This window comes from Halichoerus grypus, chromosome 9 (genome assembly GCF_964656455.1).
Source record: "Halichoerus grypus chromosome 9, mHalGry1.hap1.1, whole genome shotgun sequence".
Taxonomy (NCBI): domain Eukaryota; kingdom Metazoa; phylum Chordata; class Mammalia; order Carnivora; family Phocidae; genus Halichoerus; species Halichoerus grypus.
Window position 1 is genome coordinate 124,878,673 of NC_135720.1, and position 10,906 is coordinate 124,889,578.

The 10,906-nt window shown below is 46.4% G+C and overlaps 1 long non-coding RNA gene across 1 annotated transcript in view; it reads right to left on the reverse strand.

Annotated features, from left to right (window-relative positions):
• The window catches only part of LOC118543135 (uncharacterized), a 140,923-nt gene extending 130,017 nt beyond the window's left edge, over window positions 1-10,906 (reverse strand). The window contains exon 1 of the long non-coding RNA XR_013441386.1: window positions 10,713-10,906. This is a non-coding gene — a long non-coding RNA (uncharacterized LOC118543135). The remainder of the gene's footprint in view (window positions 1-10,712) is intronic.

A 10,906-nucleotide genomic window follows, 5' to 3' on the forward strand; every position in this document is an offset into this window, starting at 1 on the left:
TGTAAGGCAAAATACCTTTATAAAGAATGGTTGTTTTTTATCATAACAATTAGCCAAATATATAAATTAACAGATATGAAATCTTCCACCACGTCTGGAGTATTATAAGAAATGTCTTACTGAAATTAAATTAAATCCAGTTCCAGCCCCCATGCTATGGACTGAATGTGCCCCACCTTGAAAACTCATGTTGAAACCCTAAATCCCCAACGTGATAGTATTTGAAGGAGGGATCTTTAGGAGGTAATTAGGTCATGAGGGTGGAGCCCTCATCATGGAATTAGTGTCCTTATAAGAAGAAAGAGGAGAGGTCTCTTTGAGTATGCTCTCTCTCTCTCTCTCTCTTTCTCACCCCCCACCCTGTCCCTGCCTTGTACCAGCCTTCTCCACCACCATCCCCGCCCCTGCCCATGTGAGGATACACCAAAAAGGTAGCTGTCTACAAGCCAGGAAGAAGATGGTCACTAGACACTGGATCTGCCAGGGCCTTGATCTTAGACTTCCAGCCTCAAGAACTGTGTGAAATATATGTCCCTTGTTTGAGCCACCAATTTATGGTCATTTTCGTTAGAGCAGTCCAAACTGATTAAGACACCCCACTTTGCCAAGGGTGGTTAGAATGGCCAATATGAGGCAATATTCATGCCCCACCAGCCTGCAGCATCTCGCAATCCCAGGGCTCACTTGCTTCAGGGAAAGGGAGAAGAACCTTTTCTTCAGTCCTTAATGGTCACTATTTCTTCTTTGCTCCTCATTGCCACTGCTAGGGGCTGGTTCTCCCGTCCAGCATGCCCTGCGGTCCTGGGATCCTCTTCCCTGGCTTGTATCTACAGCTCCTAACCCTCCGTGCCCACACGGCCCCCATACACACAGCCTACACCTCTTCAGGAAATCCAACTTCTTGCAAAACCTCAGGATGGGAGAGGGGATTATCTTTAGGTAACCGGGAGAGCCGAGAACACAAGAGCTCCACAAAAGGAGGCCCCTGGGTTTTCCCTACAGGGGGAAAGGAAATTACCTCTTTCTTTTGCTAGCATGTCTCCTAGGGAAGGGGATAAGCAAATATACAATAAAATATCTTAATTCCAGGGCTGAGATGGCAACAGCCATGAAAACAGTATTTTTAATAGGAATGACTTATGATATAAAATGTGCATTCATTGATGTTCTGGCTTCCAGCAAAAGAAGCCAACTCATCCCAGCTTAAACAAAAAGTGAGCATTATTCCTAAAGAAAAAAAAAAAAAAAGAATTAAAATAGGTATCTTGTCAAAGCAGAAATGGAGGCATGCCTCTGAAGAGATTGAAACCAGAAATGGGACGGTTGCCAAAACCACAGCAGGATTTTTTGTGTCCTTCACCTATGCTTTCCCTTGCACACCTGCTTCATTTTTCTCTCTGCAGACTAGTTGAGCTGTCTCAGCTCCCCAGAATGGACATATGCAGAATGTGTTCATGGCTCCCAAGTGTGCGTGCTTCAGTCCCCACCTAGGGGAAGATTCACTCAATCAATCTCTCTGTCTCTGTCTCTCTCTCTCTCTCCCCCGCCACCCCGACTTGACTCCCACCCATCCCTACCAATCCCCAAACTCCTAGGGAAGGGACTCTGATTGGCTCAGCTGTTCTCCCTCCTGGATCCAATCAACTGTAGGCGGGAGGACAGGCTCATATTGTACACACAGGACTAGCAAGAGCCCAAGCTTAGAGTTTGAAAGAGTGATGAGTGGAGGAAGGGATAAAGAGGGAAGTGAAGCCAAAAATGGCATCTTGTTTGGATTCCCCACCCCACCCCACCCCCAACAGAAGTTGACCCTAAGACAAGGATTACAGAGCAAGTAGGTTACTTGGCAAGTGAAAGCCACACCAATTGGGGGACAGGGAAGTGATGCAGGGAGAGGGGGGATGGCATAAATATGCCTCATAAGGCAGCTGCCGCCATGGATGACTCTGAAAGGGAATGCTGGAAACAGCATGAACTACACACCACAGAATCATTGCACCTGAGAGTCAAGGGAGCTAAGGTTCCTGTCAATTCTCAGGAGTCCTTGGTTGAGGGCCGTTCCTAAGTGGTATTAATTTATGGCACTTCCAACTTGCCTTGAGTGTGACGACAGAGTGACCTTCTCCCGTGCCAGAAAAAGCCTCGGGCAGGGATGTGGACACTGAAAGCTAGTAGTCACTGGAGCATAATGAGACGGTTGAGATCCAAAAACTGGGCCCTCACGGCTCTGGCTAAGGCTTTTCTTGAGCAAGGCAGAAACGTCATGAGGGCCCAACTCCACCTTCCTCAACAACAACCCCTTGGCTTTTGCCTAACACATTTGTCTTTGTTATCCAGAATGATGAAAATGAAGGATATCCCAGGGCTACATCACATGGGAACACGAGGTGCTTTCAAAACAGGAAAGGGATTGAAAAGGCCTTCAAACAACTGCTGGACATTATTAAACAAAGGGGGAAAAAGTCTTCTCTTGGCTAACTCTATCAAACTACAGCAACTCAATAGGACAAAACATTAGCACTGCTCCGTCGTGCTTTGCCAGGTTCATGTGTGTGTGTGTGTGTGTGTGTGTGTGTGTGTGTGTGTGTGCATCGAACAGTGACTACAGCTTTTTTTTTTAATTGACTGCCTTATGCTGTAAAGGTTTTCAAATTGTGTTCCAAAATTCTGCTTATCCAAAGTGCCTGGCTGGCTCAGTCAGAAGAACATGCAACTCTTGATCTCGGGGTCGTGAGTTCAGGCCCCACGTTGGGTGTAGAGATTACTTAAATAAAAACTTTAAAAAAAACACACACACACAATTCTGGTTATCCATGGAAGTATATTAATAACTCCACAAAAACAAATAGGTTTCTGATGATCGATGCCGATTTAACCTGCCTGGGTGTTTTCACTGCATTGCTTTTGTCCATTTTACATTTTTGCATTCTGTGTAGAGTTTCCACTGGAACAAGAATGGTTTAGTTAGAGCGGCCATTTTTAAGGGGGGCAAAGGGAGAAATCACATAGTCCCATGAAAGCTCAAGGCTCAAAGCTCTTTTTCTTTTCCTGGGAAAGTTACATCAGGACTGTATAACTTTTCCTGAGCAGTAAGAAAACCAATAGTCTTGATATTCTGAAGATGATAGCAGAAAAAAAAAAAAAAACATTTATTTTTAGTTGCATACCTCATACATTAAAGATGACCAATATAGTAATGATTAAATAGTCTACATGTGTGTAATGTCTAAGGGCTCTAAATATGTGATCCAATATAAAATTTATTTAGCACAGTGGGACTAAGTAACTTGCCCAGGGTAACACAGATAATACACTGATGGAACCTTAACTTGAACATCCAGAATGGCTGACCCCAGAGCCTATGGCCTTAACCCCTGATTTCTGTATGCTAGCAATTGCGATACTTCCTGGGAGTTTTCTTCAGCTTCACCTTTGGTGGATACCATGCTTAGAACACTTGATATTTTGAAATCAGAAACTTTAAAAGCGAGGTCTTCCCAAATCATTGTACAATGTCAGAGTCAACAGGAATTCTAAACTGAGCTCACTTAGTTTAACTGCCACTATGAGAAGCTGGTGTTTGGGTGGACAGGCCAGTGCCTTTGAATATCAGCTTCTCCTAGACTTGAGGAAGGTCAGAGCAAGGATCACCCACCAAACAAGGGTTATAGGGGGTTGGTGGGCTACTGGCATTGGATTGATGCTAAGCATCAACTATACCGAGTGCTCATACTATCTCAAAACAAGATTTGCCCTCAGTGAGACAGTAGTGCGAGCGCCGTGGGTGGCCATGTGAGGGAAATCACTGGTTTGGGGCTCTCCTAATATTAGCTGCATGAACCTTCTCTAACCTCCTCCATAAAAGGCAAATGTCAAGATTGTGTCAACATCTTGCCATTACCTACTTTCTGCTCCCCCAGCAATTTCATTCGTCTTGCTCTACCCGTCAGTCAGTCAAGATGGTCGAGGTGTGGCCACATGGCCTAGGCGGGGCCAGTAAGACCCTCTCCCTCTGCACACTGAACAGAGCAGCACCAGCCCAGAAAACAAACTGAAGCTGGAAACGGGGCTCAGTACTAAGGCTGCCGCCTTCCAGGAGCTCGGCCCTGGAGATGCCCCAGGAAGCTTGAAAGACCAGAGAAACTGATATACACCCCCGTCCCCGGTCCTATGGGAAAGAAGGAGAGACGGGTACACAGCGTGACAGGCAAACGCGGGCCAGGCACAAGGATGTAGAAATGCAAAGTCTTCCATCTGTGCTACCTTCTGTCCCTCACGTGCCCCAGCTGTGTCACTGCCCAGGCTGCCACTGCTCCGGGGGACCAAAATTCAGCTACTCCAGGCCTGGCCGCAGACAACAGACACATCAGGACACTGTTGGAACCCTAGAACGGTTCCAAAATTGCATCAAAAATGCCTCCCCTCCCCACCCCCCTAACACATCTCAAGCATTAGATGGTTACATCCGAAAAAGACCTCCCAGGCAGGAGTATAAGAAGGATACACCTAAATTAACTCGGGCTCTCTCTCTCAAATTTTCCCCTGGTTCCCCCCGTACCCACCACACACACACACACACACACACATTCTTTCGCTTTCTCTAGGATCCAGGAGTGGCACAATCTAGGGTCTGAGCTAAAGACCTTCCCCGGAGGTTCCCATTTCCAGACAAGGCACTTAATATTCAGCAAGAGCTCGAACTCAAAGGGAGTAACAACCTGAGAGCGTGTCTGAGATCAAAGAAAACACAGAACAGTCAGTGCTAGCTGAATTCACAGTAATGACCAGGGCAAGCAGAACTTAGAAACAAGCGTCATGCTTTCAATCAAATAGATAAAGGAAAATTTAGTCAAGTAAAGAGCAAGGAGTCATAAATGAGAGCCGATCAGAGACGAAACCAAGAGCCAGTAGATGGGGAAGGCCAAATGGACCAGTCTTTCAGGAGAAGAGTAAAATTGAGAACATGTGTACCCTTGGCCAAGGGACCCCATTCAGGGCATATAGTGTTGGTCGGCTTCCACCTGTACCTGATAATAAGAATCACCTGGGGCACTTGTTAAACCTGAGGATTCCATGGCCCCTTCAGGCCTACTGAGTGAGACTCTCCAGAAGAGCCCAAGAATCCGCATCTGAATGAGTGACGCCCTCCCGCCCCCCATCTCCACACAAAGTGATTCTTACCACCAGGCAAGACTTGGGTCTTAAGACAATTCTCACCCAGGTCAGCAGGGAGGCTACGGGAGGCTGCTCCTCACCATCGGCTTGTGTCCTGGGGAACTGGAGACCGACAAACGTGACCATCTCCAGGAAAATGGATTTTAAGACATGGTGGAGAATTCTATGAAGCACGATGTGCAGCTTAGAACCACTGTGGACAGCAACATGGAGGGGGCACTTGCTGAGCAGAAGGGTCAGCCTCACAATAGTCTCTACTGTACAAAACCCATTCGGTCCATTTCCACATGACATAAATGCACACATAAACCAAAGACATGATGTATTTTATACACATGTCATGCTTCAGGTGAAGCGTTCGCATCCCCCCCCACAGAGCATGCTGCCTGGAATACAGTAAGGGGTCCATGAATGCCCTTCAAATGAATGACCTTATGAATGAAAGAACAAATAAGTGAGTTGATAGCCACTGTTGTCGACTTGCTTTTTCACAGAATCTCCCTTCCAACCCCCCAGATGTGTTTGTGTGAGTAACCTTGGCATAACACACGAAGGAGGCAGGCCTTCGGTGACTATCTTGTTGGACCACATTACGTGGGTGAGTTGCACGGTCAGCTTCACGGGCATGTGTCCTGTGCAACCACACACTCAGAACTCTCTGCACGTACAGAGTACTCTGCCTTCACCATCTTGAAATCCTTAATACATTTTTCACAAGGGGCCCCATCTTTTCATTTGACACTGGGCCCTGCGAGTCATATAGTCTGGCCCCAGTGAGCCCCAGCCTAAATCATACAGCATCCACCTACAGGAAACTCAAAAGAAACTAAGACACCACCACTGAACCACAGGACCACCTGGCATTTGCGGTGATAACTCTCAGCGGCCAAGGAATTTCTATTCAGAGGATGGTGCCCTTCAGATTACACCCTTTCCTCCTCGCTTCTGTAGGGATGCAACCCCACAAAGTCCTCTCCTCGGAGCACACAGCCCGCCACGGAGAGAGCACGTTTCATGGAAATTCGGGGCACAGACCGCACAGACGAAGATAACATACACACAGTCTCACTGTGTAATATAGCTTGGAACAGTGATCGGGTTTCCACAGACATTTTCCATTCCATTTTCTGGAAGAGAGGGAGTGGGGCAGTGTTTTGGAAAGAACGTGGGTTTGGGAGTTAGGGGAAGCTCAATTTGAATCTTCCTTTTTCATTTAGTTGTATAAACTTGGGCAAGCTCCTTAATTTCTTGGAACCTTAAAATTTCATCTTTAAAGTAGGAACAACCATAAGACTGTTGGGAGACATTAGCTTTTAAGAGAGGAAGGAGGGGAGGGGCGCCTGGCTGGCTCAGTCGGTTAAGCGGCCAACTCTTGATTTCAGCTCAGGTCCTGATCTCAGGGCTCCGTGCTCAGCGGGGAATCTGCATGAGATTCTCTCTCTCCCCCTCCCTCTGCCCCTCCCCACCACTCTCTCTCTCTCTCTCTCTCTCTCTCTCTCTCTCAAAAATAAATAAATAAATCTTAAAGAAAAAAAAGGAAGGAGGGGAGGGAGGGACAGAGAGAAGGGAGGGACGGAGAAAAGGAGAGCAGGGAGGGAGGAAGGAGGAAAGGCTAAGCATCTAGCAGAGTCTCTGAAATGTTACCAGCAAATGGGAACTTTATTCCTTGATCTTCTACTCTCATTTCAAAAGACGGCTCCTTGTGGCACTCTGAATTTAACATCATTTTTCTCTAGTCCCTCAAAGCTTTAAATCCACTCTCGACAATCCCTACAACTACTCAGGGCACAGGATATTCTGATCAAATCTACTTTGATCAGAATTTCTCTTTGCTGATTTATATTCTAATCCCACTCAAATATTCAGGAGACGTTTTCGGACTTCTTTAATGACTCGTCATGCTTCCTGAACTCCTTTTTCTCACTGTTCCCCATTATTTTTACATGGTCTCACGCCCTCCCCAAATAATCCCCAGCCCACCACCCACAGTCCCTCAATCCACATCCCCTTCCCTGATTCTTCAGCCCTCCTGGGTGGCAGAGAGCCCCTGTCTCATTTCCTGGCCTCCCTGCCACCTAGGGACAAACAGCAGAGAAAGCCGCACAGGTACACTTAGATAAGCGTAGCCCTGGGCTGGTAGCAGCTCTCCGTTCACCTGAGCTGGTGGGGAGGCAGAAAATACTGTTCGCTATAGAGCAAACATGTCTGGGTTTTGAATTCCTACTTGGCACTGACCTGGATCCTATCACCTTGTCATACATCCTTTGCTATAAAGAGAAGAGTAACAACATTCACCCACCTCCCAGGGGGCTCAGAGAACAACCAGTAAATTGTTTGGAGTAAATGGTGCTCTTTTTATTATGTATTTGCTATTCCAGGAAAAACCAGTTACCCTATCATGGACTGCCTCTTACAAGCAATTAAAAAAGGAGGGAGTTCAGGGAAGGAGAGATAAGGAGGAATTTCTAAACCAGAAAAAAAAATAAAATGATTAAGTTTGTACCCAGTTTAAAATTTCATTTACCCTTGAGCAAAATGAAATCCAGCCCAGCCCCAAAGATATGAGACTGCTTGAAATAATGTGGTCTATGAGGAAAGAGCCAACAATGGTTTTTCAGTTAATAAAATTTCAAAGCCTGCTTTCGCTGAGGTATGAACCTGACTCTGGAGTATTATTTCCATTTCCAGATGTTGGTAATGAGGGTATCCGAGGAAGCTGCTGTCTGAACCGGGATATCATCCAATCTGCAAATAAGCTCTGTGATGATGCGTAAGGTGTTCAGGGTACATTTTAAGAGCTTTTTCGCATGCCATGTGGCTTCCCTTCTTCCTAGCTAAACACCCACTGCCGTTTTTGCTGACTAAACATGTCTTTAATCAGGAAAGTTATCTGGGCCTTCAGGAAATCAAACACCAAGGCCAGGTTTTCTTTTCTTTTCTTTTTTAACATATTAATCTCCGCTTTCTGGCCCCATTGGTGGTTTTATTCCATGGGCTTCCACGAGTGGGGAGGAGTCCTGAATGCACTTGCCGGGGTAGACAGGTAATGTCTGAACATTACAGAGAGGAGGAACCGAGGTTGAGTCAAAAGGGAACGTGGGCCTCAGGAAAGGCGAATGGGCCATTAATTCATACTTGCTTTGTGCTTTACAATTTACAAAATCCACAAATCATTTCGTGTCACTGATTCTTTATTCTGTGGCTTTCAAACCTTTCTGACCTTTATACATCATGACCCAGTGTGTCAGGAACACACACACACACACACACACACACACTCGTGCGCACACTCACACGTTACCCTGTGTCTTTTATCCACTTGAAATCGCGAGCTTTCGCTGGGGCCAGAGGACGCCGAGGGGCCTGGCCGGGCAGCTCTAGCCGGTTCCCTGGTCTCCAGGTGGAAACAACAGCCCCCTGACTCAGCTGGAAGCTGGTGGCCGTCTCCCAGCTTCCATTCTCCCAATCTGGCCTATGGTTTTGAAGCCCCTGACTCCCCGTTTAAATGCCCTTTGGCTTCAAATGCCGCTCACTGTTTTCCTAGCTGAGGCTCAGCGGGTTCGATAGATACTAGAAATCCCCATTTTTATTTCTGCAGAAATGAAGACTTAAAGAGGTCAAAGGACAGAAGATCACACGGTGCGAAGTGGCAAATCTATCCCTCAGCCCGAGTTTTCCAAGGACAAACTCAGCAACATTTTCTACCACCCCACAGCCGTCTATGGGTCCAATGAAGTCATTGGGTGTTTTGTTTATTCGAAGTTGTACTAACTTCTATATCTAAAACTCTTGAAAATGGTCTCAGTTTTTCCCCCGGTTGTCTTTCTCTCTTTGCTTTTGTCAAATTAAATTTCATTCTTTCGCACCCGCATCAGCCTACCCTGAGCTTTCCTTTCTGTGAATTGCTACCTTTAGAATTGTTGACCTCTGTTAAAGGACACAGTTCTTCTCTTGCTGTTTAGATGTACATCTTTTTCTCCAAGCTAGGTTGTTAAGTTCCTTGAAGATAGGAATCCTCTTTCAGCTTTCTTGCAGGTCTCCCTATTATATTTCTTAGCTTTCCTTTCTGCAGAAAGTAAGTCATAGATACCCAAAAAAATACAGTCGCTCAACTAATCCATACTGCACAGTTGCCATTTTGCCAAGTATCAGGTCACAAAAAAAGATAAACATTGATCAGTTCGTAACTTCTAAATTGTATGAGTGAGAAGATGACCCTCTCCACAAGGCAGTTTGGGAAAAGGAGAATTTTATTCAAAGGGTAAAATTCAGGTGTCTCCTCCCACAACGAAAACGGGATGCCATCGACCAGGAAAATAAGGGAAGTGCATATAGCTCTGCCAACAAAGAGGGAAAGTTATCCTTATTGGATTCCAACCACCTGTACTAAACTCCTGCCTTCATTTTTCCTTGATTTAATTTCTTCAACTCTATCAGTTTTATATCGTGAATATTTTTGGAAGGCACTCTCCAGCCCTTTGTGAAATGAGACAGTATTCAACTAACTAAACACTTCCATTTGCACTCACCATGCACTCAAGTCCGGATCTAGAAAATGTTTCCCGCCACCTGGGCTGGAGCTCTGACCGGCCACCCAACTCTAAAGCCAAAACCTCTCAGACCAGTGGGTCTCCAAGTGTGGTCACCAGGCCAGTGGCTTCAGCATCACCTGGAAACTTATTAGAAATGCCCCTTCTCAGGCTCTGCCCCCAGATCCGAATTGGAAACTCTGGGGTGGGTCCCAGCAGATGAGTCTGGTAATGCCAACACTGGAACTGGCTGCTTTAGACATTTGAACTGAGCCACAAACACATCCCGCCCCCAGCACGCATGGCCACTTTAGCCGCAACCCTCATGCTGCTCAGCCAGGCTGTTAGAAGAACTCAAAGCAGTACTCAATCAACGATAGCAGGCATTCCTTATAAAGCATAAAGTATAAAGCAAGGGGGACTTCAGAATTAGACAGAATTGGGTTCAACGCCACCCTCTGACATGCAGGATGACCTTGTGCAAGACTGGTAAGTGTCAGCCTGGGTATCCCGATCCGTGAAGCCGAAACCCTCGCGCTGCTCAGCCAGGCTGTTAGAAGAACTCAAAGCAGTACTCAATCAATGATAGCAGGCATTCCTTTTCTATTATAAAATGCCACGGCCTCTTCATAGCATTATGAAGGCAGTCACCAGCTTTCAATGACGCAGGCTGCATTTTTCTTTCCACGAGAACCCGCAATCCATTTCAGCTGACAGAGGAGTCAAACACAAAATCGGGATAAACGTGAAGAAGGACGGAGCGCATGGTGAAGAAAGTAGAAGACGCTAAAGAGGAAAAAGAAGGAAATGAGAGAAAGGCACAAAGTAGAAGAACAAAAGAGCAAAGGGAACCAGGCAAAGAAGGTGAGGACCAGTAAAGAAGGGGAAAAGTAAACCGGAAGTAGATGGGGGGGTGAGGAGATGGAGGGGGAAGGAGGAGAGAAAAGGAGGCAGAGGAAGGACAGGAGAGTAAAGCATTCGGGTCCAGCTGGGACTCTGTCTCATTACCCTGTTTCCTCCAAGCTGCTTCTCGGGCTGGAAAGTGGCCTTGTGTCTGGAAAAAGCCAGTAGCGTCCTACATGCATATGTTCCACCTAATTCCTAACAGTGGAGGTCTGTGCTCCGCAGATGGGGATGCGGGCTCCTGCAGCTGCCCTGTGGCAGGTCAGCTACGGGACAAATGTCCTGCTACCCAGGCCACA